A 24,894-nucleotide genomic window follows, 5' to 3' on the forward strand; every position below is an offset into this window, starting at 1 on the left:
TCCAGGTCCCATCCGAGCCGCCGTAGCGCGAGCCCCGCTGGAGTTCTCAGCCCCGGTCGCCAAGGCAACGGCTCCGCTGCGGGCTGCGGGCGCCTGGCCGCCCCGGGGAGGCGCTGCGCGCCGGCGGCCCCACACGGCGAGGCGGCGAGACAGCAGGTGAGCGGGGACCAGCGGGCAGCCGCGGCCCTAACGCCCCCAGCCAGGTGTGAAGTGAACTCGTCGCTGTGGGCGAGGTGCTGGGCCGCGGGGGACCGCGGGGAAGGACGCAGGGGCCAGACTTTTGTCCCCCTGAACCGCGCCGGGAGTGGCGCCTTCTATGCCCTTTGACCTCGTCCCGCGTTCGGGTGGAGTGAGCTTTGGGCGGTTGGCTATATTTTTGTGCATTGCTTGACCGCTTTCGAAAGAAAGTTTCTTTCTTTCTTTTTTTTTAAAGACCCTAATTATTTTAGGAACCAGGGAATAATTCAAAACTGCAGAAAATGTACGCGTGTGTGACTCTTCTGGGGCCAGAGAGGTTTGACTTCTTCATCAGTTTTCTTACCTGCAAAATGGGAATAATGATAGCACCTGTCTTATAAGGTTATTGCAGAGTAAATTTATGTTTAAAATCCTTGCAGGTAAGTCCTTAATACTCGGGAGCTTTTATTGTCACTACTACTACAAGGAGCATCATTGAACATTTATTGTGAGCCAGGGCCTGGGCTGATCGCCAGGGTTAAAAAAATGAATGAGAAATCTTGTCCTCAGGGAACTCTGCAGTTTCACAGAGACAGACTCATAAACAGGAACTCATCGTGATTTGAGCTGTGATTTTGGACATACTGAGAACTGAATGCACAGGAAAGGCAGTGGATCTAGATTTTTCAGAGATGATGATGGTCAAAGGTTCTAAAAGAAGGGGACTTCCAGAATAGACATGAAGGCCGCCTTGGTATAGGTCAGAAGATGAGGCTGGAAAGGTGCAGTGTAGTGTGTAGGCAGGACAGCCAGTGCAGAGCCCCAGGGAGAGAGTGCAGCCTTCTTGGGAATCTGCAGGGATTTCATACTGCCTAGAGACAAGATTCTGAGAGTGGAGGTGGTCTAGCTAGTTGATGTTTGAGAGATAAGAAGTTGCCCCTTTTGTAAGACTTTTTTTACCAGTTTGAAGAGTTGGACTTTATTTGGGGGGAGAGGAAGTCATCAAAGGGTTTTAATAGGTGTGTGTGTGTGTGTGTGTGTGTGTGTGTGTGTGTATTTGCACTCGAGGGTAAATGCAGGTACATGCTCCTTCAGAGGTATGGTTTCAGAAAAATCATGTTTGTTTTTTTTTGTTTGTTTGCTTTTAGTCTTGTCACTCCTCGTTTATTTTTCCACTTCACAGCTATTCATTTATGGTGGTTCAAAAACTAGTTATTGAATATTGTCTTAGACCATATTTTCTCCTAAAGCTGGGTAATTTTATAAAGAAAGTTTATTTAGCTCACAGTTCTGGAAGTTCTAGGCAATAACCTTCTATGGGAAAGGGTAACTGGATATTGAACCCAGGAAAACACTGCCATTGAGCTATATTCCTCTTAATTTTTTTTTTATTTTGAGACAGAGTTTTGCCAAGTTGCCTATGTTAATCTTGAACTTGCAATTCTCCTGCCTCAGTCTCCTTACCAGCTTGGATTGTAGGCATGCACTACTATGCCTAACTTGACAATGGCCTTACTGGCAGAATCAGGGGGTAGCTCAAGGCACCATGTGGCAGGAGACAGAGAGCAGAGGTATGTCTTCTGCACTGTCTCCCTCTCTGCTACCAGTATGCAGTCATGGGAGCTGCACCCTGACAATTTTATCTAATCTAATCATCCCAAAGGCCCCACTTCTGAACAATACCCTCTTAATATCTCACAGTGGAGATTCAGTTTCATCATATGAACTTTTGGGTAACACATGCACACCATATCCAAACCATAGCAAGTGTCTTATTATGTGCCAGGCACTGTGTAGGTGGTAAGGAAACTGATCTCTGCTCTCATGGAGATCACAGACTGGTGAGGAAAATATGCGTCAGGTGGTTTTAAGTGTGGTGAGGATTATGAAATGGGGCTTGTGTTAAGGTGAATCCAACCTAGTTTGAAGGTTCAGGGAGGGTCTTGATAAAAGACCTGAGGGCGTAGTGTGAGTTAGATATATGTGGGGGGATGTAAAAGAATAGTATTCCAAACATGTTCAAAAGAACATTCATGGAAATGAAACCAGTCTGCTCCAGCAGGAACTTAAAAATCAATTATGGGGGCTGGGGATGTGGCTCAAGCGGTAGCGCACTCGCCTGTCATGAGTGTGGCCAGGGTTCCATCCTCAGCACCACATACAAACAAAGATGTTGTGTCCACCCAGAACTAAGAAATAAATATTAAAAAATTCTCCCCCCCCCTCTCTCTTCAAAAAAAAATCAATTATGAAAGAAATCCATCAAGAGAGATTAAAGAGAGGAAACGGCTAGATCATTCAGAGCTACTGCACTTCACACTCTGGGAAGAACCTGTTCAGTTAGGCTACACTGAGGAGAACAGGTTGGAGAAGTAGGAGGGAAAGCAGGAGATGTAGTAATGAAGGCCAGAGGAAGAGTCAGCTTTGCTAGTGGCTGTTAGATGTCAAGTAAGATGAGGCGAAAATTAAAATGTGTTCTGTAAATAAATAAGTAGCAGAGGTCACTAGGGACCTCATTGAGCAGATTTGGTGAAATGGTGGAGGCAGAATCTATAATAGCCACAGCTTTCAAAGGTTCAGTGTAATGTATCAGTGGGATGAGGTCAGAGTGGGATGTGAGAAAAAAGATGAAGTGTAGGCAGCTCGAACACGTTCGGCTGAACAGGGAGGAGGAGAAGGCTGGAGAGTGATTGAGGAATAAGGTGAATTTTTTTTTTTTTTTTTAAGCATGAGAGAGAGCTTAAATGCTGTTGGCAACAAGCCAGTAGGAGGGACAGGCTGAGGAGATGCAGGAGCCAAAGAGAAAAACTGAGAGCACAACTTTCCTGAGAAGGTGGGAGTGGGAGCTACGGTGGTCCTTACTAATTATCTCATGGTTTACTCTTTTGGGAGAATTGGGGAGAGAGTTCATTGCCAACAGAAGTGCACCAGTGTCATGCAACAAAAATATATGAATAAAAAATATCACCGTGGAAAGAAAGTCACAATTTTGTTATTGGTAGGCAGCAGGTATTTATTGAACTAATATTGTGCTAAATACTTTTCATACACTAATTTCAACAATATCATCCCTCCTTCCCTGTGCTGGGGATTGAACCCAGGGGCATTTTTCCATTGAGCTCCATCCCCAGCCCATTTTATTTTTTATTTTGAGACAGGGTTTCACTAAATTACCCAGGTTGGCCTTGAACTTTCGATCTTCCCCCTGCCTCAACCTCTGGAGTAGCTGGGATTATAGGTATGTGCTGCCACACCCAGCTCAATAACATGATCTTTACAGTAATCCTGTGAGATAGGCCCTATTTTGATCTCCAGTTTATGGATGAGGAAACTAAGGTAAAATGCTTACCCGTAATCAGACTGTATTTGAATCCTATATTTTACTCTGCCTGAGCCTAGAGCTTTTACTCTTAATCACTACTTATGTGATATAATTCTCTACCTGTGATATGATTATATGCTAAGAAAATTAAGTTAAAAATACCTAGATATAATAAGGTTGAATGAACAAGCAGCTACAAGACAGAGAACCAGTGATAGCTTTTTCTTTCTTTTCTTATTTTTATTTATTTATTTTTTGGGTGCTGGAGCTAGAACCCAGGGTTTCAAGCATGCTAAGTGCATGTTCTACCACTGAGCTATACCCCCACCCTAAAAAGCAATAGCTTTATGCAAGCAATAAGAATTAGAAGATGTAATTATAGAATAAATGACAATAGGAACAGGAAAAAAACATGAATAAACTTACAAATAGGTGCCACATAGAATAGTAGTTGGCTGGAGGTGGGATGGGAGGATAGGAAGGATATTAGGGTGAAGAGGAGTTAGTTTTCCAGTGGGGAAATTAAGAGTATTAATATCAGAAAAGGGGCAGGTAAATAGGGATCTGTAATAGGCCATTATGAGAAAGTATGCAAAGATGTTCCCGGTGATGTATTTATAATATTGAAAAACTGAAAGCAGACTGGTTGAATTATGGTGCAGTCATGCGATGGTTACTTCAGCCATTAAAAAAGCATTAGGTGGGAGCTATATATAGTAAGATATATATAGAAAGATGTTTATGGTTATGTTTCTCTATGTATAGAAATATCTTTGCATCATATGGTTAGGTGTAAAAAGTAGATTACAGTACAGTATGTTCTCATTTTTTAGAATATATATATATATATATGCACATATATACATACATATATATATAAAAAATGTCTGGAAGTATTAGTTACTTTAAAATTTTTTAAGGGGCTGGGGTTGTGGCTCAGTGGTAGAGCGCTTGCCTAGCATATGCAAGGCACTGGGTTCGAGCCTCAGCACCACATAAAAATAAATAAGTAAAAAAATGTTTAAATGTTTAAATGTGGTTAAGTACATATGAAATTTACCATTTTAACCATTTTTAAATGTCCAGTAGAGTAGTATTACATATATTCACATTGTTGTGCAACAAGTCTCCAGAACTTTTTCATCTTACAAAACTGAAATTCTGTTCTTAAGCAATTCCCAGCTCCTGGCAGCCCCCACTCTACTTTCTCTTTCTCTGAATTTGCTCTAGTCCCCTCATGTAAGTGGAACGGTTCAGTGTTCTATTTTTTTGTGAATGATTTATTTCACTTAGCGCAGTGTCCTCAAGGCTCATCCTTATAGCATGTGTCATAATTTTCTTCATTTTTCAGGCTGAATGATAATTCTGTTGCATGCTTTTACCACATTTTAAAATAAATTTTTGTAGTTGTAGACGGATAGCATGCCTTTATTTAATTTATTTTTTTATGTGGTGCTAAGGCTCGAGCCCAGTGCCCCACATGTGTTAGGCAAGTGCTCTGCCACTGAGCTACAGCTCCAGCCCCTTTCACCACATTTTGATTTTCTGTCTGTCCATTGCTGGACACTTGGTTGCATTCATCACCTGGCTATTATGAATATTGCTGCTGTGAAAAACAAGAGTGTTTGAAAGATAAGCTCTTGGGGCTGGGGGTGTGGCTCAAACGGGGGCACTGGGTTCCTGGGCAATGAGGAAAGGAATAAGCATTTCCCCATGATCTCACTAACAGATGTAAAGAGCTTATCTTTTTTTTTTTTTTTAAGAGAGAGAGAGAGAGAATTTTTTTAATATTTATTTTTTAGTTTTTGGTGGACACAACATCTTAATATTTTTTATTTTTATGTGGTGCTGAGGATCGAACCCAGTGCCCCGCTCATGCCAGGCAAGCAAGTTACCGCTTGAGCCACCTCCCCAGCCCTCTTTATTTTATTTTTTTATGACCACAAATTGCTTTCATAATCAGAAAGCAGTCAGGATATATGTTCTTCAAAGGGATGGGGGAGTAGAAAAAGGGACAGTAGCAGCCAGAATAGGATGGAGAGGGTGTCTTTGAGAGAGCCTTAGAATCAGCAGGACGTGAAGATTAAGAGGTAAGGGGGAGAGAGGTGGGAGAGAATGCTAGTCCTGATGGGCTGGACTAGGGGAGGAAACAACCTGAGCCTTTGTTCAGTAGTTTGAACTTTTTCCAAAAGGCAAAGAGAAGCCATTGAAAGGGAAGGAAATAAATGGGTCTGGGGCCTGAACACTCACCTAGCACTGTGAGGCCCTGAAAACCAAAAACAAAACACTGGGAAATGACAAGATCAGATTTGCATAAGATTACCTGGCAGCTAGGCAGGGCAGTGGGGCAAGCCTGTATTCCAGCTACTTTGGAGGCTGAGGCGGGAGGATGACAAATTGGAGGTCAGCCTGGGAAACCTAGTGAGACTCTTCTAAAAAAAAAAAAAAATTTAAAAATGACTTGAGTTTGGATTGGTAGAGTGCCGCTGGGTTCAATCCCTTGTGTTTCCATCCCCCTACCCTCCCCCCAAAAAAGGTTACTTGACAGAAGATTGAAACTTGACCTCTTTCTCTCACATGTACAGAAATCAACTCAAATTGGATCAAAGAGGACTTTAGTGTAAGACCTGAAATGAAACTTCTAGAGAAAGCACTTCAAGATACTGATATAGGCAATGATTTCTTAGGCTAGGACTCCAAAACTACAGGAAACAAAAGCCAAAATTGACAAATGGAGCTGGGCACAGTGGTACAAATTTGTAATTCCAACTACTCTGGAGGCTGAGGAAGGAGGATCAAAGTTTGAGGCCAGCATGGGCAACTTAGCAAGACCCTATCTTAAAAAAAAAAAAAAAAAAAAAGGCAGCTCGGGATGTAGCTCAGTGATAGAGCATTTGCCTACCTAGCATATGTGAGGCTCTGGGTTCCATCCCTAGTACCACCAAAAAAAGAAAAAAAATTGACAAATGGAACCACATCCCACGACCTCTGCACACCAAGGGCAGCTTCATAGAATGAAGAGACAACCATTATGGGAGAAAATGTTTGCCAGCTGTTTATCTGACAAAGGGTTGATATCCAGGATATATAAAGAACTAAAAAAAAAAACCTTAAGGACAGAAGCACAAGTAATTCAACTTAAAGGTGGGCAAATGATCTGAATAGAACTTTCTCAGAAGAAGAAATAAAAATGGCCAATAAATATGTGAAAAAATGCTAAATATTATTAGCTGTCAGGGAAATACAAATCAAAACTACAAGATACCACCAACCCAGTTAGAAGGGCTATTATCAAAAAGAAAACAACAGGGCTGGGGATAGAGCTCAGATGGTAGAGAGCTTGCCTCCCATGCACAAGGCCTGGGTTCAGTCTCCAGCACCAGAAAAAAAAAAAAAAAAAAAAAAAAAAAAATCTTGGGTATCACTATATCCAAGAGATGGAATCAGCCTAGGTGTCTATTGAAAATATGGTACATACTCACAATGGAGTATTATTCAACCATAAAGAATGAAATTTTCTCATTTGCAGGGAGATGGATGGAACTGGAGGATATCACATTAAGCGAAATAAGCAGACACAGAACTACAAGCTTTGCATGTTTTCTCCCATATGTAGAAACTTAAAAAAAAAAAAAAAAAAAAAGTCAACCTAAAAGTAAAAGAGTGATTAAGGACTAGGAAGGTGATGTGTATGGGGGCTGGGGCAGAGGGAGGAGGAAAAAAGGGTAGAAGATGGGTGGAGGAACATGATCTCTGCAATATGTATGCATGTATGGAAATACCAATGAATCCCATTAATTTGTACAATTATTGTGTTGATTATGTCAGAAAGCTATAAATATTAGAAGATAAAAGAAATTACCCAGTTCCCTTCAGCCCATTCTGCAAACTGAAGCCAGATAGTGCCAAATATTTATTACTTAGACTTGAACTTCTGTTAATTTCCTTTTATTTGAGATGAAATGTTAGTACTGAAATGCCTGTTGTATTTTAAAGAAAGTCCTGTTTGTGTTCAGTTGTGTCTCAACAATGTTATCTCCTGTCATCTGTCTTTACTAAGGAAATGTGAATAATTAGGAAAGTAAATAGTAAAAATAATTCAAGTTAGAAAACACCAATTAATTGAGAATATCTTTGACACCTTCTTTTTGAGAGAAAAGGGCCAGTATAAAGTATGCTATTATATTAAGGAATTGTTATAAAACAAAAATTCTCAGGGCCTGGATGATTTTGGCCCATCACCTCTCTCTGTTCCCACAAATATGTAATCTCCCTCTGCTTCCAGGGCATTACCGAGAGAGAGAGAAAGAGTGAGAGAGTATTGTGCTAGCATTTGTAGATAGCTCTGCGCTTCATAAGAGCTGGATTTCTAAAAGATACAAATCCTCGATCTCATTTCGGTCCTCCCGACAATTCTGAGAGTTAGGGATTATCATTCCCATTTTCAGATGAGAATATTAAAGATCAGAGTGTTCAAGAGACTCCACCCAGATGCTATATCTGATAAATCCTGGAGTTTAAATTCAGATTTTCTTTTTTTTTTTTTTTTAAAGAGAGAGAATTTTATTTTTATTTTTTATTTTTTAAAGAGAGAGTGGGAGAGAGAGAGAGAGAGAGAATTTTTTAATATTTATTTTTTAGTTCTCGGCAGACACAACATCTTTGTTTGTATGTGGTGCTGAGGATCGAACCCCGGGCCGCGCGCACACCAGGCGAGCGCGCTACCGCTTGAGCCACATCCCCAGCCCCGAGAGAGAATTTTAATATTTATTTTTTAGTTTTCGGTGGACACAATATCTTTGTTTGTATGTGGTGCTGAGGATCCGACCCGGGCCGCATGCATGCCAGGCGAGTGAGCCACATCCCCAGCCCCCAGATTTTCTTACTTTCTATATTTTAGCTTTTGATCTTTATTTTTATTTATTTATTTTTTGATGCTAGGGATTGAACCCAGGGCCTCACACATACTAGGTAAATGCTCTACCATTGAGGCACATGCCCAATCCTAAACCTATTTTATTAAGAAGTGATTAGCAGTCTCCTGTGTTAGAGATTAGCACCTGGTTGGGGTGGCTCTGGAAATGATGAGTTTAGGGAAGACATACAGTAGTGCTGGGGACCCAACATGGGGCCTTTCACATGTGATGCAAGGGCTTTACCACTGAGCCATATTCCTAACCCTCAAAACAGGGTCTTGCTAAGTTGTCAATGCTGACCTTAAACTTGTGGTCTTCCTGTCTCAGCCTCCCAAATAGCTGGGATGTACATGTGTACCACCATGCCCAGAGGCAGTGTGCTTTCATTTGAATATTTGCCCTAAAGCTTAGCATTTTCCTGCGTTCTGATTGTTTTTACTACTTAATATACATGTATTGTTTTGAATTAGTTTGAAATATAATATCTATTTCTTTGTGGTTTATAAATTAAAAGCTGAGACACTGGATCTTTCCATTGTATGTTGTTTCCTTATGGTTAATGTATTCAGGTAGCATGACTGAAAGTTTAGCAAAAGCTTAATTAAAATGATATATATTAGCATAGCTTTCCTATAGCTTCTGGGTCATTGTCCTATGTTAGTCAATCCTTGGAAGGTGTTAGAATAAAACTCAGAGGAATGCAGAATTACATTAAGGGAAGAATGTGAACTTGGGTTTCAGGCAGAAGTAGATCAGGGTAACCTTGGGCAAGGTCTCTGAATCTAGGTTCCCTCATCTATAAAATGACTCATGAGGGCCAGGTGTACTGGTGCACACCTGTAAACCCAGTGTAATCCTCCAGACAGGAGGATTGCAAATTCAAGACCAGCCTCAACTGGGGATGTAGCTCAGTGAGTGGTGAAGTTTCCTTGGGTTCAATCCCCAGTAGTGCCCACCACTACCAAAAATAGTCTCAAAGAGTCTGATGAAAGTCATTTGAAAGTTAGCCATTATATAACTTGGCCACTAAATTTTATAGTGGCCAACTTTTCTTATAGTCTGTTTTTTTAAAAAAATATTTTTATAGTCGTAGATGTACATAATGTCTTCATTTATTTATTTATGGTGCTGAGGATCAAACTCAGTGCTTCACACATGCGAGATAAACATTCTACCACTGAACTACAGCCTAGCCCTCTCATAGTCTTCATTCTGTAAACCTGCCTATTCTATTGTACTTATCACCAAAAGAAAACTTTTTTTTTTTTTTTTTTTGGTACCAGGGATGAACCCAGGGGCATTTAACTACTGAGGCACATCCCCAGCCCCCCCCCTTTTTTTTTAAAATATTTTATTAGAGACCTGGTCTTGCTGAGTTGCTTAGGGCCTCGCTGAGTTGCTTAGGGCCTCACTAAGTTGCTGAGGCTGAGTTTGAACTCACCATTCTCCTGCCTCAGCCTCCTGAGTTGCTGGGATTACAGGCATGCACCACCACGTGTGGCCAAAAGAAAACTCTTAAAAAAAAAAAAGACGGGTGGGCTAATCCTAATCGTCAATGTCAATTAAACAATATAATTCTTTTGCTGTCCACATGCATAAGGTTTAACTTTCAGTGTTGTTTTTATGATCTCAGCTGTTATATGTGTTACACATTAAATGTACTGACTATATTTTCTAAAAGTATTGGGACTTGTGGTGTGATGAGTACAGTACCCTTAGAGGATCCAGGGAACAGAATATTTTGAAGTAGGTGGTGAAGCCCCAGAGAAATAAATTATAGATGTGCTTTAATTTATATGTAAAAAAGAAGTACGAGGTTATGGTTAAAGGAAGACTTGAATTCTCATCTTGGCCTAGAACTACTGCTTTCATGCACAAGCTACATTTATTTTTCTAAGCATCAGAGTTTAGTTTGCTCCTTGAAAATGTATGTAATGAGACTTCCTTGTTTTTTGTGAGCATTGCATGAAATAAAGGGCTTAGCATAGTCTTGGGAGGGTAGTAAGTATTTGAAGTATAAATGTTAACTGCTGTGTTTATTATGAGTCTTTTGAAATATGTACATCTATTTATTAATATGTTTTGTGGAAGCCTGTACAAATAGCTCCTGTAACTCAGTGTTTGGGAACTTACCGTGTAATAACTTCTTTATGGAAAAGACAGCAAAATTTTGAAGACCCCATGCCCAGCCTTGAATACGCACTAGGAAGACCTGACTTCCTTGCCTTCCCATAGTATTTGAATAACCCTTACCACCTGTTCTGCTGCTTCTAATATGATCTTTCCTATGTGGATATTTTTTGGCTTATGGAAATTATACTTATCCTAGAGGTAGGATAAAAGGTAGGGTGGGCTTACAGTTAGCTTAATCCATCGCACAGGCTGTGTTCTTTAAGCTTCTCTTGGTTGTATCCTCTCAGAGTATTGGTTTCCTCCTGAGGCTCCTGGTGATATTCTAGCCCTAGCAGTTCTAGGCCCCCAATGCATTATATGGCACCTACCAAGGAAATGGAAACATTATGTTCTGTTTCCTTTGTTCTCCTAAGAGTGAAAATTTTTCTTAGAAGAACCCAGAAAAGTAAGAATCTGATTGGCCTGAATTGAGTCATGTGCCCATTCCTGAACCTCTGTCAACAGGGCAGTACCATACCCTGCTTGGCTTAGGCCTGGTTCTTGAGCAAGTCATTTACAAGAGGGCACAATTATCTTTAGGCCAATCAGAAACAGAATTGTATTTCTGTTAGAGAGGATGAGGTGGGAGAACAGTGTGCTGAGTAGATTGGTCAATTAGGAATTGTGTTGGTTGCTGATAACAATGCTTTAAATAAGTCCAAAGTAAATAATCTGTCAGTGTCACAGTGGCATCAAGCAGTCCAGAGTTGTCTCTCTGCTTCATCATCCCTATTACACAGCTTGCACTCTTACGGTCACTTTGTAGCCACAAAGTGGCTTTGTAGCCAGGCTTCTTTGTAGCCAGGCTTTCTAGCTAAAGATTCTTTGTTTGTTTTGCGTCAGTCTTTCTTCGTTGCCCAGGCTGGCCTCAAACTCATAGTTGTCCTGCCTTGGCCTCCCAAGTAGCTGGGATTAAAAGCATGCACCATTGTACCCAGCTCTAACCGAACAGTTCTTGAGGTAGGAAGAAGCAGGAAAGAGGAAGGCAAAGGAAACCCTTTAAAGTTTCTTAACCCCCAACCACTGCATTCAGTTTAGATCTCACTGCCCACTCCTACCATGAAGGAGGCTGGGAAATAGAATTTCTTTTTTCGAGGGGGTTGGGGGCTTCTGGGGATTGAACTCAGGAGCATTCAACCACTGAGCCACATCCCCATCCCTATTTTGTATTTTATTTAGAGACAGGGTTTCACTGAGTTGCTTAGAACCTCACCTTTGCTGAGTCTGGCTTTAAACTTGCAATCCTCCTGTCTCAGCCTCTGGAGCCACTGGGATTACAGGCGTGAACCACAGTGCCTGGCTGGGAAATGAAAGTTCCGTTGGATACATTGCCTTTCCCAACAATCCAGGTATTCTGTTGCTATGGAAGAAAAGGAAAATGAATATAGGCCTGGCAGTGTACAGTTCCTGCAACAGAAGGCTGCTAGCAATGCCCCCTAAGCCCTTCAGTTGAGAAAAGCAAGTGTTTATATGCTTACAGTCTCTCCGTTTTTTTGTTTTCCATCTTCTACTGGTGATTGAATCCAGAGCCTCACATGTGTTCGGCAAGTGCTCTACCACTGAGCTACATCCCCAGCTGGTTTACTATCTTTCTAGGTGTGATTTTTTTAACCAAAAAATGGGATCTTACTGTACATAATGTTTCTTAATTCATATGTCTCATTTAACTACATGAATTTTTTTTTACACGAGGGTTAACCCACAGTAGAAGCTTCTTAACCAATCTCCATTTAACAAATGCTGGATAAACAGATCCTCTCTATTCTCACTCTAAAACTTAGTGTTTAATTCCCATGCCCTCTGAGTGTTCTCTGCTAGTGGACTCTGTTCTACCATCCTGTCCAGGGCAATAGCTACCAGGGCAATGGCTGCTTAAATTTAAATTAATTAAAATTAAATTAAACATCCAGTTTCTCAGTCTCATGAGCCATGTGTTACCAGTGGTTACTGAATCGAGCAGCTCACATGTAGAACATTTCCATTGTTGTGGAAACTTCTGTGGGCATGCTCTGCTGTAGCACATCAAGGTGCTATAGCTCCCACCTATTCCAGCTCCCTAAAGCTGAGTAAAGTCACCACCTTGGAACTGGATCACTTAGGATTTTCTTACTCTGCCATTTACTAGTGTGTGGCCTCAGGAAAGCTCTTTGACCTCACTGTGCCTCTGTTTCCATATGGGTAAAATAGTAATCATAGTGGTATGTAGACTGTAAGGGTTAAAGGACCTAATATCCACAGAGTGTTTAGAACAGTACCTGGAAGATACAAACACATTGTAAGTGTTTGCCATGATGTTGATGATGATGAGCAACAGTTAATTTGGGTTTGTTCCCAAGCCTGTTTATTTGAATTTACTTGTTATTATAATTACATCATTAAAGATTGCATTAACTAACAAAATATGAGGATAAAAAGGAAAAAAGACAAAAAAAGACATTGCTTTTGTGAAAAATAAGTTGAATGTGTTGGAAAGTCCTGAAAATGGCAAATGGCTAAAAAAAAGTTATGGTCAGATTAGAGGTGGAAGAAGCCTCTGGAAATATTGAAGAAAAAGTTATCAAAATTTAGAACTCTGCTTTCAGGATGTTTTATGACTATCTTTCCAATTTGAACTGGAAATCATAGACATGATTTGTGGACATGGTTCATGCAGAAACTCTTAATTACTAGAACCTCTTTTATTTTTTCAAATTAATTATTTTTTATTTTTATTTTTATTTTATTTTTTTATGTAGTGGTGAGGATTGAAGCCAGTGCCTCACACATGCTAGGCAAGCACTCTATCATGTAAAGGTATGTGTTAGAATATGTAAAGGTCCTTCATGGGACCTTTACATATTCTAACACATAATGGATGCTCAATTTTTATTCTGAGCCCCAGCCCAGGCTCCTAGAACCTATTTTTAAAGAAAAGGTGTTGGTCCCTCATGAAGTATTCAGCAAATTATATCTATCTATATATATATAATTTAATGGTATTTTTACAAATTAATTATAGTTGCTGGGTGTAATTCCAGCTACTTTAGAGGTTGAGGCAAGAGGACAGCAGATTCAAAGTTCAAGACCAGCCTCAGGAACTTAGTGAGACCCTATTTCAAAAAATGCTATTATTATTATTCCCATTTTTCAGATGAAGAAACTGAAACTATTTCAAAAAAGAGAAAAAGAAAATAAAGAAAAGGTAGGATAGAATGCCCCGATTTCAGTCCCTAGTATTGAAAAAACAAAAAACAAAAAGCCACCACTATTAGTCCTGATCCCATCATCATTTAAAAAATAGAGAGAGCCTCTATTTTTTAAATGATGATATATGGTTTACAAATGAATAACATTACTAAGCCCTATTGTAGAACATTTATGTTGGTTTTCAATTTTAAGTATTATAAATAGTGCTCTGGCAAGTTTCTTTCCAGCTGAATCTTCTCTAATCAGTATGTTTTGATCCAAGGACTTGAGAGGAATTCTTGCTCTCCTTACTGGGGGGCCTGGGTTTCTGGGAACCATTATAATACCATAAAAGAGAGCATGTAGCATTTCAGACCTAATTTTGTTTTTGGATTTAGCTCCCTGTCTTCTGTGGCCACTTGTTGATTTTAAATAATGTTTGATATATCAAAAAGTTTGGACCATCCCAGAGAGTTCTGTGTAATGGAATTTGTTCTAAGTTGACTTCTTTTTCCAACTCACATAGCACTTTGTTGGAACTTTTCTTTTTATAGCATTTCTCATAAATAGTCCTCATCATTATTACTTTTGCATTTGCTTTGTGTACAATACCAAACTCTTAGCTCAGTGAGGACAAGAGTCCTTCATGGGACCTTTACATGTTCTAACACATAATGGGTGCTCAATTTTTGTTCATGGACTTAGTGAATGAATCAGTGTTACTCTCTTTTGTCATTATTAGCACCTGCCGTTAACACTTTCTCTGAATTCATTGTTATTGGAGGCTAGTCTTCTAGTCACTCCAACAGGTCAGATTCCATGTTAGAGCTAAAAATGTTTATATTGCAAATATTAAATTATAAGATAATTTTAAACATAAAGGTAGAGAAATAGTATAAAATTCTTATTACTTGTCATTCAGCTGCAGTAATTGTCAACTTTTATTTTTTATTAATTTTTTTGCAGTACTAGGAATGGAACCCACAGCCTCATGCATATAGGCAAGCCCTGTACCACCCCCAAACCTTTTTTTTTAATATTTATTTTTTTAGTGTGGTTGGACACAATACCTTTATTTCACTTATTTATTTTTTTATGTTGTACTTTGGATCAAACCCAGATCCTCGCACGTGTTAGGCGAGCGCTCTACCTACTGCTGAGCTACACCCCAGCCCACCACTCCAAACCTTTTAAAATTTTTTATTTGGAGACAGAGTTTCGCTGAGTTGCCCAGGCCAGCCTCAAACTTGGGATTCTTTTGCCTCGGCCTCTCGAGTAGCTGAGATTACAGGCATGTGCTACTGCACCTGGCAGTTATCAACATTTTAGAACAGATATTTTATTTGGGATAGAGTAGAGGGGACCTGAGGACTGTGGAGTACCCATTCTGATTTCCAAGGAGAGAAGTAGAGCATGTAGAGTGGGCAGGATAGAGAATGAGGCGGCTGGTGGCCTGTAGACAAACCTGCCTACATTTACTCTAAGGTAATTGTAAGGATCATGTGAGTTGACATATGAAAGTGCAGAGAACAATGCCCAGTGCATGGTGAGTACGTGGTGACCCTGCTGCTGCTGCCGTTGCCATTGATGTCTTCACTGCATAGTTTAGGAGAGCTGACTGTGGTAGCTTTGACACCAACTTGGTGACCTTGAACACCAGTCTTTCTTAGCTGTAGTTTCTTCATCTGAAAAATGGAAATAATAGCATCTTATACAACACAGAGCTGTGAAATAATACACGTAAATGTGTTCTGGATTAATTACCATAAGTTATAATATTCCAGTATTGTTCTGGTCTAGAAGAACCATATTCCTGGAGTTTTTTGAGAGTCAAGGCAATTCCTTGGTGTGCTCTCATTCTGAGACTTCATGATATTCCAGAGTTATTTGTCAGCCTAGCAAATAAACATTATAGCATAATAAGCTTTGTTTCCATTTGCAAAATGTTTGTTATGGAGAACAAAATTACCAAATTATGCTTTGTCTATGTATATATATACCACAATGAATCCAAATATGTACATATCATACAATAAGGCATGAAAACAATTTCCCTTTATATAGCTTTTCCATATATGAACTGGAGCTGAAATACTTACCAACCAAGTTGATAAAGGGATAAAAATAGTTTTCCTAAAGAGTCCTTGGCTGAGGATTACTGTTGGAAATTTTTTTTAGCATAATCTTTACCATCTTTGAAACATAAACAGTATCTTTATTTATTTAGATTTTTATCACAATTTGTTCAACTCCTAATTAAAGATAGTGCTTTAATCTACATTATTTAGCCACTTTCCCAAAGTCAGAATTTCTCTGGAAAATCAGTTTTCTTTTCTTTTAAATGAAGACTTAAGTTTTAAACATTTTTGCCTTATCCTCAGGACTGCAAAGAATTCTAAGTATGTGGACCATTCATCCAAACCATGCACAGACTTATCTGTCTGAGATAAGAATTAGATCTGTGGGAAGAGAAATGGAGTATCCCTGATAGCTATAATAAACTTTTGCAGTGTTTGTTCAGGCGGGACAGTCAGCTCTCACGTCCCCTGGGTTTGAGTTACATAAACCCAGGTCAAAAAGCCAATGCCCTAGACTTAAATTCTCAGGAAATTTTAAAACTTTAAAAAATTTCTCTGTAAAACCACCTCTTGCCATTTAGGTTTGACTTTTTAAACGTTTGATTTTTTTGTTGTTTTAGATAGTAATCTGTCTTCCTAATAATCATGATTTAGAGCATCTTGTACTTTTATAAACTTCTTCAAACAAGCTAAACCCCAACTTTGTTCCCCCAAATAGTACAACAAGCTTAAAGTAAGTTTTATCTCAAAAAGACCAATGTCCTAATGCTGCCATTTAGCACCAATGACATGTGAACTCTTTAATTTTTTTCCCATAGACTGTTCTATTTATATATTTTATTATGCAGTCTCCCTCCTTTTTAAATTATTTTTCATAAATTTCACTAGATTTTTGTTGTTAATTTCTTTTTAAAGGATTTGGCACAAATCATCTCTAATAGTCATCTAGCCAGTTTTGTATTAGATGATGTGTTACTTCTAATTTAAACTTTCATTTGAAAAGGTTGCCAGGAAAACTTTGAAAAACATTTTTTTTTTTTTTTTTGGTACTAGAGATTGAACCCAGGGACACTCTAACACTGAGCTTCATCTCCGAACACTAAGCTACATTTCCAGCCACTTATTTATTTATTTATCTGTACTTGTAGATGGATAGAATGACTTTATTTTATTTATTTTTATGTGGTGCTAAGGTTTGAACCGTGTGCCTCACGCATGCCAGGCAAGCCTCAGTCCTCCAGCCACTTTTAAAAAAAAAAAATTTGAGACAGGATCTTGTTGAGTTTCTGAGGCTGGCCTGGACTTGCAATCTTTCTGCCTCAGCCTCCCAAATTGCTGGGATTACAGGCATGCACCACTGGGCCTGGCAACTCTGAATTTTCATAGTTGTGGGAGGCTTGTACTTTTCTCTGATACATTGTATGCCTCTTTCAGTGATAAAGAAGTTAAAGGGGGTCCAAAGGCACTCCTGATGTCCCTCATTTATCACTGGGAAGTGGAATTGAGATGTAGTTTTAGTTTCTAGAGGTGAAGCAGGAGGATTGCAAGTTCAAGGCAAACCTCAGTAACGCAGGGAGACTGTGCCAAAAAAATTTTTAGAAAGTATTCAAATAAATAAAGAGGTAAATAAACAAATACTGAGCATCAGTGTGCTTAGCATTATATTGTGTGTTTGACATACATGAGTTAATTTACTTCTCACAAGAGCTTTGTTAGGTAAGATATGATTACCCAGTTGTTTTAAGCTAAAAAACTCAATTTTACCCTTAATCTCTCTCCTATCAACATTCAGTCCAGTTGATGACATTGTCTTAGCAGCAAAACAAATCCTGTGCTGACTGGCCGGTCATCAGATAGTGGTAGCAGCCTCCTCACTGACCTCCTGATCCTCTTTGTTGCCTTCCTTTTAAGATTTACATATAGACACACATACAGACAGGTCGTTATGTGCATATATGTCTGTTCTCATAGAAGCGAGGGTGACTTTTTAAAAATGTATGTTTGAAAAAAATCTATTTGAGATAATTGTTTTTAATTCAGTTTAACTTAATTTTAGTACTAGAGAACTGAACCCACAGACTTTTTACCAATAAGCTATATCGCTAAACCTTTTAATTTTTCATTTTGAGAGAGGGTCTCTAAGTTGCTGAGGTTACTGGCCTCAAACAGTAACCCTGAGTTGCTGGGATTATAGGTATACACCACCATGACTAACCACATGCAGTTTTAAGAAATCATACTGGAAGAACCTGGGTATCCTTTACTTAGTTTCCTTTAATAATAGCATCTTGTAAAGCTATAATCCAGTTTTCACAAGCAGGATTTTGAAATTTTCCACAAGATAATGTTTGAAAAACCAATTTGATCATGCCATTCCAGTTTAAAGCACTTCAGTGGCTTTCCATTGCATGTGGATTAAAATCCAAATTTCACCTGGCTCTCTGAGCCCTGTGGGACCACCTTCTACCTGCCTCTGGGCTGCGTTGCTCTCCTTGCTCACTAGCTTCCAGCCAGCCTCTTGTCCTTCTCCTAGAACCTCCACCCTGGCTTGAGCCTCAGGGCAGTTGAGCTCCTTTCTGTCTGCCTGGGAACTCTGCCTAGCATTTCACCTGCTGCTGTCTTCTTCTTCTTTTTTAAAAATATTTTATAAGTTGTAGATGGACACAATATCTTTATTTTTATTTGCTTTTGTGGTGCTGAGGATGGAACCCAGGGCCTCACATGTGTGAGGCAAACGCTATACCACTGAGCTACAACTCCAGCCCTTAAATGTCACCTTTTGAAAGCAGCCTCTGGCCACTCTAAGGCAGCTCCCTACCCTCTTTAATTCACCTGTCTGTTACTCTGTTATGTTTCTTCACAAAGCTTGCTACTTATTTATTAGTTCAATTGCTCTTTGTCCAGTGGAAGGTAACCTGAAGAGTGGGTACCTTGTCTGGGTGGGCATTGATGTATCTCCAATGCCTAGAGCAGGACATGGCATGTACTGGATAAATATTTCTTGAATGAATGAATGAATGAGTGAGGAAGCTGAGCTTCCAAGTGATTCACTCACAGGTCACATGACTGGTAAGTCTCAGAGCCACAGCTGAGTACCCCAGGCACAAAGGTCCTAAATTTGACCTTTTCAGAGAACAGAGAGGTCCATGAGGTAGTCTGTACTATGAGAGGGAAAATGGCATGATTCAGACGAAAGACATGGTCAATGCCTGTGTTGCATTAGGCCTTGCAGTCCTTGATGAGGAGTGCGGGCCTCGTTCTAAGCACAGTGGGTAGGATTGGCAGGCTGTAAGCATGGGGATGCCATGAACAATGTGGACCTGCTGAACTCTCTGAGACTCTCCTTTGGTGCTGGGGCCAAAATCTCAGTCTGGAACAATGCTTTTCTTTTCCTTCTTATGTGTGTGTGTGTGTGTGTGTGTGTGGTGCTGATGTGGAACCCAGGGCCTCACACATGCTAGGCAAATGCTCTACCACTGAGCTACACCCTCAGCCCTCTGTGTACATTTCATGTGGAAACTATTTCAGGCAAAGGACACTGGTTCTGTTACTTTCAAAAGACATACATAAGATCACATCACATTAGTCCTTCCAATAGGAAATTTGGGAAGAATGATGGATTTGCTGGGAGGGAAAGGAAGACATAGCATGTGCTGACCTGTGGATATGTTTGGGAGAAGCACCATGAGACTCAGATCAGTCAGTCCTTTTGCATGCCCTGGCTTCTGGCGATCATGTAGCATATGCAGCTGGGAATTCATTGGGACCACCCTTGTGGTCCCAACTAAAGCACTGTGTTGGATCACATTTTATCTGAGGGAGCATTAAAAACACAAGCAACTTCTTTAGAGAGCATATGCAGCAGCCTAGATCAGAGAAAAATTTCTTTATCTTTTGTGAGAGGCCGTCAGAAGTCTAGGGAAATATACAACAAGACCACAGCCCTTGTCCTCAGAGTTTAAAGTCTGCTTAAGAAGTTCTACAAATTGGACAGTAATTGACACTTGGAGGCAGTCCTGGGTCAAGTTCCCAGGAGAAGGACTCCAGAAGAGCACAGCCAACTGATGGCTGAGTCTGGCAAGGCTCACAGAGGAACTGGTACTCGGCCAGCATCCTGAAGGATGAATAAGAATTAGGAGCAATGGAGAAGGAGAGGTGTTCTAGTGAGATGGGGAGAGATGGTCATGAGCTATTGGAGGGGGAAAAAAGAAAGATGCACCTAGTGTTGGAGGTATTAGCTAAGATCTGTCCAGCTGGAGCATAGTCAAAAAGGAGGACAACTGGAAAGGATCTTGTTGGAAGGAAACTGTGAAATGCCTCCCGACCCATAATTTCCAACCTTTCTACTTGTACAGATAACTAAGTGGGAAGAGGGGCAGGGGTGTGAGTTACTGTTTACTGAGATCTGATGAGAGCAGCTGTGACTTCAGTAGTGCCTTGTCTGTACCAGGCTGTGCTCTAAGCAGCTTCAATTTATTAACTTTCATTTATTCATCCCTCTAACAGCCCTATGAGGTTCATACTACTATTATCCTTGAGTTATAGAAGGGGGAACTGACGCATGGGGAGGGAAACAACCTGCACAAGGTCATGAGTTCTTGAGTCAGTGCGTAGAACCTCTATTGTGACCTCTTAATGAGGTTATACTTCATTAGGGTCAGGTGGGGTCCCCCTCCCCTGGCTTTTTTTTTTTTTTTTTAATAGATGGACACAATATTTTCATTTTATTTATTTATTTTTATGTGGTGCCGAGGATCGAACCCAGTACCTCACATGTGCTAGGCAAGCACTCTACCATTGAGCCAGAACTTCAGCCCCCTTCCCTGGCTTTTTATGATGAATAATTTCAAATATACAGAAATTAAGCACAATAAGCCTCTCTATTAACATCTGTATAAAACATTTACTATGTATAGTTTTAGCATTTACTATGAATAGATTTATCTGTTTCAATTTTTTGCTGGACTATTTGAAAATATGTTACAGATATGATAATTCACCCCCAAAAGCAAAAAAGGCGATATAGCTCAGTGAAAGAAAGAGTCCTTGCCTATTATGTGTAAGGACCTAGGTTTGATTCCCAGCACCAATAAATAAATAAATAAATGCAAAGATTCATCTTTCTTATACATAGCAGGTACATTCTTATAAAATGTGTTGCCTCTAAAGCCATGCCCAGGTACTTTTTAGATATTTAAAAAGAGTTCTTGGCTCAGAGATGAGGTTTTCACTTACATCAGTTTCTTGGTATTTGAGAATTAAGCAGGATAGGAATAATTTTTGTTTCCCTAAGTCTGCCCTACAAGTTGCTGGATGTTCAACCTCCTGGTCCTCACCTACTCAGTGCCCATTTGACTGAGGAGGCAATCAAATATCATAACAACCAAAAATTCCCTCCTGAAGCCAGGTGTTAGCTCGTAATCCCAGCAATTTGGGAGGCTGAGATAGGAGGGTGACAAGTTTGAGACTAGCCTCAGCAATTTAGACCCTGCCTTAAAATAAAAAATAAAAAGGGCTATGGAGGTAGCTCAGTGGTAAAGCATCCCTGGGTTCAATCTCCAGTACCCAAAACAACAAAACAACAATTATCCTTTTCCCCCATGTTTCCAGAAAGCCCTCTAGTAGACTGTACCTGTTGGGTGCCATTGACATAATAAATCCCCTCAATAAGGAGCTATAGCTAAAATAGAAGAAATGCTCACAGAAACCTTAGTATAATGATTGAGGTATATGAAGGTGGTAGAACTTACCTGTAATGCTTCTTTTGTTACATAACCATATATGTTTTATTTTTTATTTTTATTTTTTTTATTGTTGGTTGTTCAAAACATTACATAGTTCTTGATATATCATATTTCACACTTTGATTCAAGTGGGTTATGAACTCCCATTTTTACCCCGTATACAAATTGCAGAATCACATCAGTTACACTTCCATTGATTTATATATTGCCATACTAGGGTCTGTTGTATTCTGCTGCCTTTCCTATCCTTTACTATCCCCCTCCCCTCCCCTCCCCTCCCCTCTTCTCTCTCTACCCACTCTACTGCAGTTCATATCTCCCCCTTGCCATATATGTTTTAGATTTGATTATATACATTATTTATTCCATTACACCCAATCACCACCTGCTGTCTGGCAGATCTTGATCCACATAACCATTAAATGTGGCTTCCATGTATCCAAACTGACTAGGAAATGTTTATAATTCCTATGCTTTTTCATGTAAAGGGACTTGAAGCCGACTCAGGGCTCACAGTGTTGACTAGTTTTCTCTCCCTGGTTTGCTAGGGTACTGAAAGTTTTGTCCCAACTGTGCTGCTCCCTGATTCCACTGATCCCTTTACTTTTCACTATTGCCTATCAAAATGCATTTGTCAAATTTAGCTCTAATGCCAGCTGTTCATGAACTTTCCCCAGAGCCTCCTCAGTACATTGTCTCTTGTGAATGTAACCCGAGACTACCCTGGGTTTCTTTTGATTGGATGTTTCTCTGCCACATATATTTCAGTAATCATTTCCCAGGCAGTTCCATGTGATAAGCCTTGTTCAAGGGGGGAAATAGATGGATCTCTCCTAAATCGTCTAATCATCTTCTTATTTTCTTGATGATTAGAATGACCTCTTCTTTCTAGTATCCCCTGTGGTTCTGGGTACGCTGCCTTGCATGTGGTATATCCAAATTCAGTTGGAATAGAGTGAAACAAGCATTTCCATATCAGATCAGAGTTCAGATGCTGGCACCACCACCAGACAGCCTGGAAAATCACTTAGCCTTGTGAGCTCCAGGTTCCTTATCTATGACATGTTCCCAATAACACACATCTTACAGAAGTGTAAGGAAACATTTACTTGGTCTTGAGGCTGCTCCAAGAAGATCAGGCTCTGGGGAAGGTCTGGCCCAAGGCTGATTAACTGTTCCCTTCTTTAGAGTCAGTGATCCGACTCTGTTTTGGAACTACTTATATAATGTATACCACCTGTTATTTGTGTATTTTTAGAGCGAGAGTCGGGTAATCCTAATCCTGTCTGCAAAAGAGCAAAGTGTTTACCAGAAGCAGAGCTTTTTTCTTCACACTGACTCACACTGACTCATCTTCTCATTTTCCTTCCCACCGCCTCATAGCAACCTTGCAAGGGAAAAAATTTAGGGGGAATTCATTTGGCCTGCTTACTTATTTATTTTTTTAACTTTCCAAAGTTGAAGCTTGAAGGTGTCACAGCATTGATTTAATCTCAGGAGAGGCTTAAGTTGGTGCTGCCCTAGAGTGGCCAGTATGACCAGTGCCATGAGCTGAACATCGCACATAGAACTTTCAGCCGCACCAGTTCTGTTGGCTGAGAGGTTGGACAGGAGCCTATAGAATACATGTTAAGAGTAAACCTGGGGCTGGGGATGTGGCTCAAGCGGTAGCGCGCTTGCCTGGCATGCGTGCGGCACAGATTCGATCCTCAGCACCACATACAAACAAAGATGTTGTGTCCACCAAGAACTAAAAAATAAATATTAAAAAAAAATTCTCTCTCTAAAAAAAAAAAAAAAAAAAAAAAAAAGAGTAAACCTGTCTTGCTCTTTGAAACTTGTTGTTTACTGAAACTCTGTTGATCCTGGATGATTTCTTCTGAGATAGGAAACTCAAGCAGAATCCGAGCCAGGGCTGGGAGGCCTTTGCAGGTGGAGTTGAGGTGACAGACACAGAACCCCACAGTGTTCAAGATTCAGCAAAATGGGAAGGCTTATTAGATCAGAATGACTAATACCTGTGCCTTCATTTGTCATTTATTAAATGAGTATCTCCAGATCATCTTTGGTATGCCAAGTGCCAGGGGCTGCAACAATAAGAGAAATGTGGTGCCTGTGATCAGGGACTTACAAGCTAAGGTGTGTTTTTATAAGTGCTAAGGGTAGGTAGAGGTGCCTTAGTCTGCACATTCGAGCATGTGCTTTTGCACATGATTGAGGGGAGGAAGGAAGGCTTCCTGGAAGAAAAGGCACACAAGTTGAGGCTAGTGGAGTGAGTAGGGTTAACTAGGAGAGAGGGGTTAGGGTTGAGCAGGGTTGGCTGAAGAGTGTTCAAGGCTGAAAAAGCCTTGATTTTGGTGACCTTGAGGTGGGGAAAGAGCTTTTTCTTGGAGGAACTGAAAGAATACCGATGTGGGGAGTAAATCAGGATCAAGATACATTGGAGAAGCTAGCAGGGCCAGATCATGCAGAGCATTGTAGACCAGCTCACTATTTAAACAAAATTTTATTAACCCAGGTAAATTTTACATTGAATGAAATGCTCATGACAAATGTACACATCCATGTAATCACATTCTAGTGAGAATAAGGACTTTTAACTTGATTCTAGAAGCAACAGGAGGGAGGGATTCAGATTCAATACTAATTGTTAGCCACAAACTGGGAGTAGGGGCATTAGGAGGGACAGGGCTGGAATAGGTATGGTTCACTGGTGGGTTGGGCCACCCACCTTAAGAATACACCAGGGTCTTGGTGTCCTATGATGTTTCCAGGACAAACCCCTAAGTGCTTTGTAGGATCCTGAGTGCCTAGTAGAGCACCGTTGACTGGTTTCTCAAGGTCTCCATGGGAAGACTTCCAGGCTGCCTGCATTTTAGAGTCTCCCAAACAGCGGGTGGGGAGAGAGCTATAGAAACAGGACTTCTTCCAATTTAATTGATGAAACAGAACAAGAATCACTGATTTATTTTTGTCACCTACATCACATGCAGCTTTTTTCCTTTTCTGTGAATAGAGTATTAAAAATATTGTTGCAGGCTAGGCATGGTGACATATCCTGTAATCCCAGTTCAGACAGGGGTTGGGGGTGCTGAGGCAGGAGGATTGAAAATTCGAAGGCAGCTTGGGCAATTTAGTGAGACCCTGCCTTAAAATAATATAAAAAGGACTGGGCATGTAGCTTGGTGGTAGAACGCTGGCCTAGCATTCATGAGGCCCTGCATTTAATCCCCAGATAACCAGGGTAGGGGATGGAGTATATGCAATAGAGAGAGTTGCAATTGGGGTTTTAGGGATTTTCTCAAACCTAGTATCACTTA

At 40.2% G+C, this 24,894-nt stretch overlaps 1 protein-coding gene across 7 annotated transcripts in view; it reads left to right on the plus strand.

Moving 5' to 3' along the window:
• Nucleotides 1-68: 68 nt before the first annotated feature.
• The window catches only part of Pkig (cAMP-dependent protein kinase inhibitor gamma), an 87,779-nt gene continuing 62,953 nt past the window's right edge, over nt 69-24,894 (plus strand). For 6 of the 7 annotated variants that reach the window (XM_076849128.1, XM_076849130.1, XM_076849127.1 and 3 more), the window contains exon 1: nt 69-156. The gene's annotated coding sequence lies outside the window, so the exon portion shown is untranslated. Of the gene's footprint in view, nt 157-181; nt 204-24,894 lie in introns of those variants that run through there. The other variant, XM_076849131.1, reaches the window with a different exon arrangement.

This window comes from Callospermophilus lateralis, chromosome 3 (assembly GCF_048772815.1).
Source record: "Callospermophilus lateralis isolate mCalLat2 chromosome 3, mCalLat2.hap1, whole genome shotgun sequence".
Lineage (NCBI taxonomy): Eukaryota > Metazoa > Chordata > Mammalia > Rodentia > Sciuridae > Callospermophilus > Callospermophilus lateralis.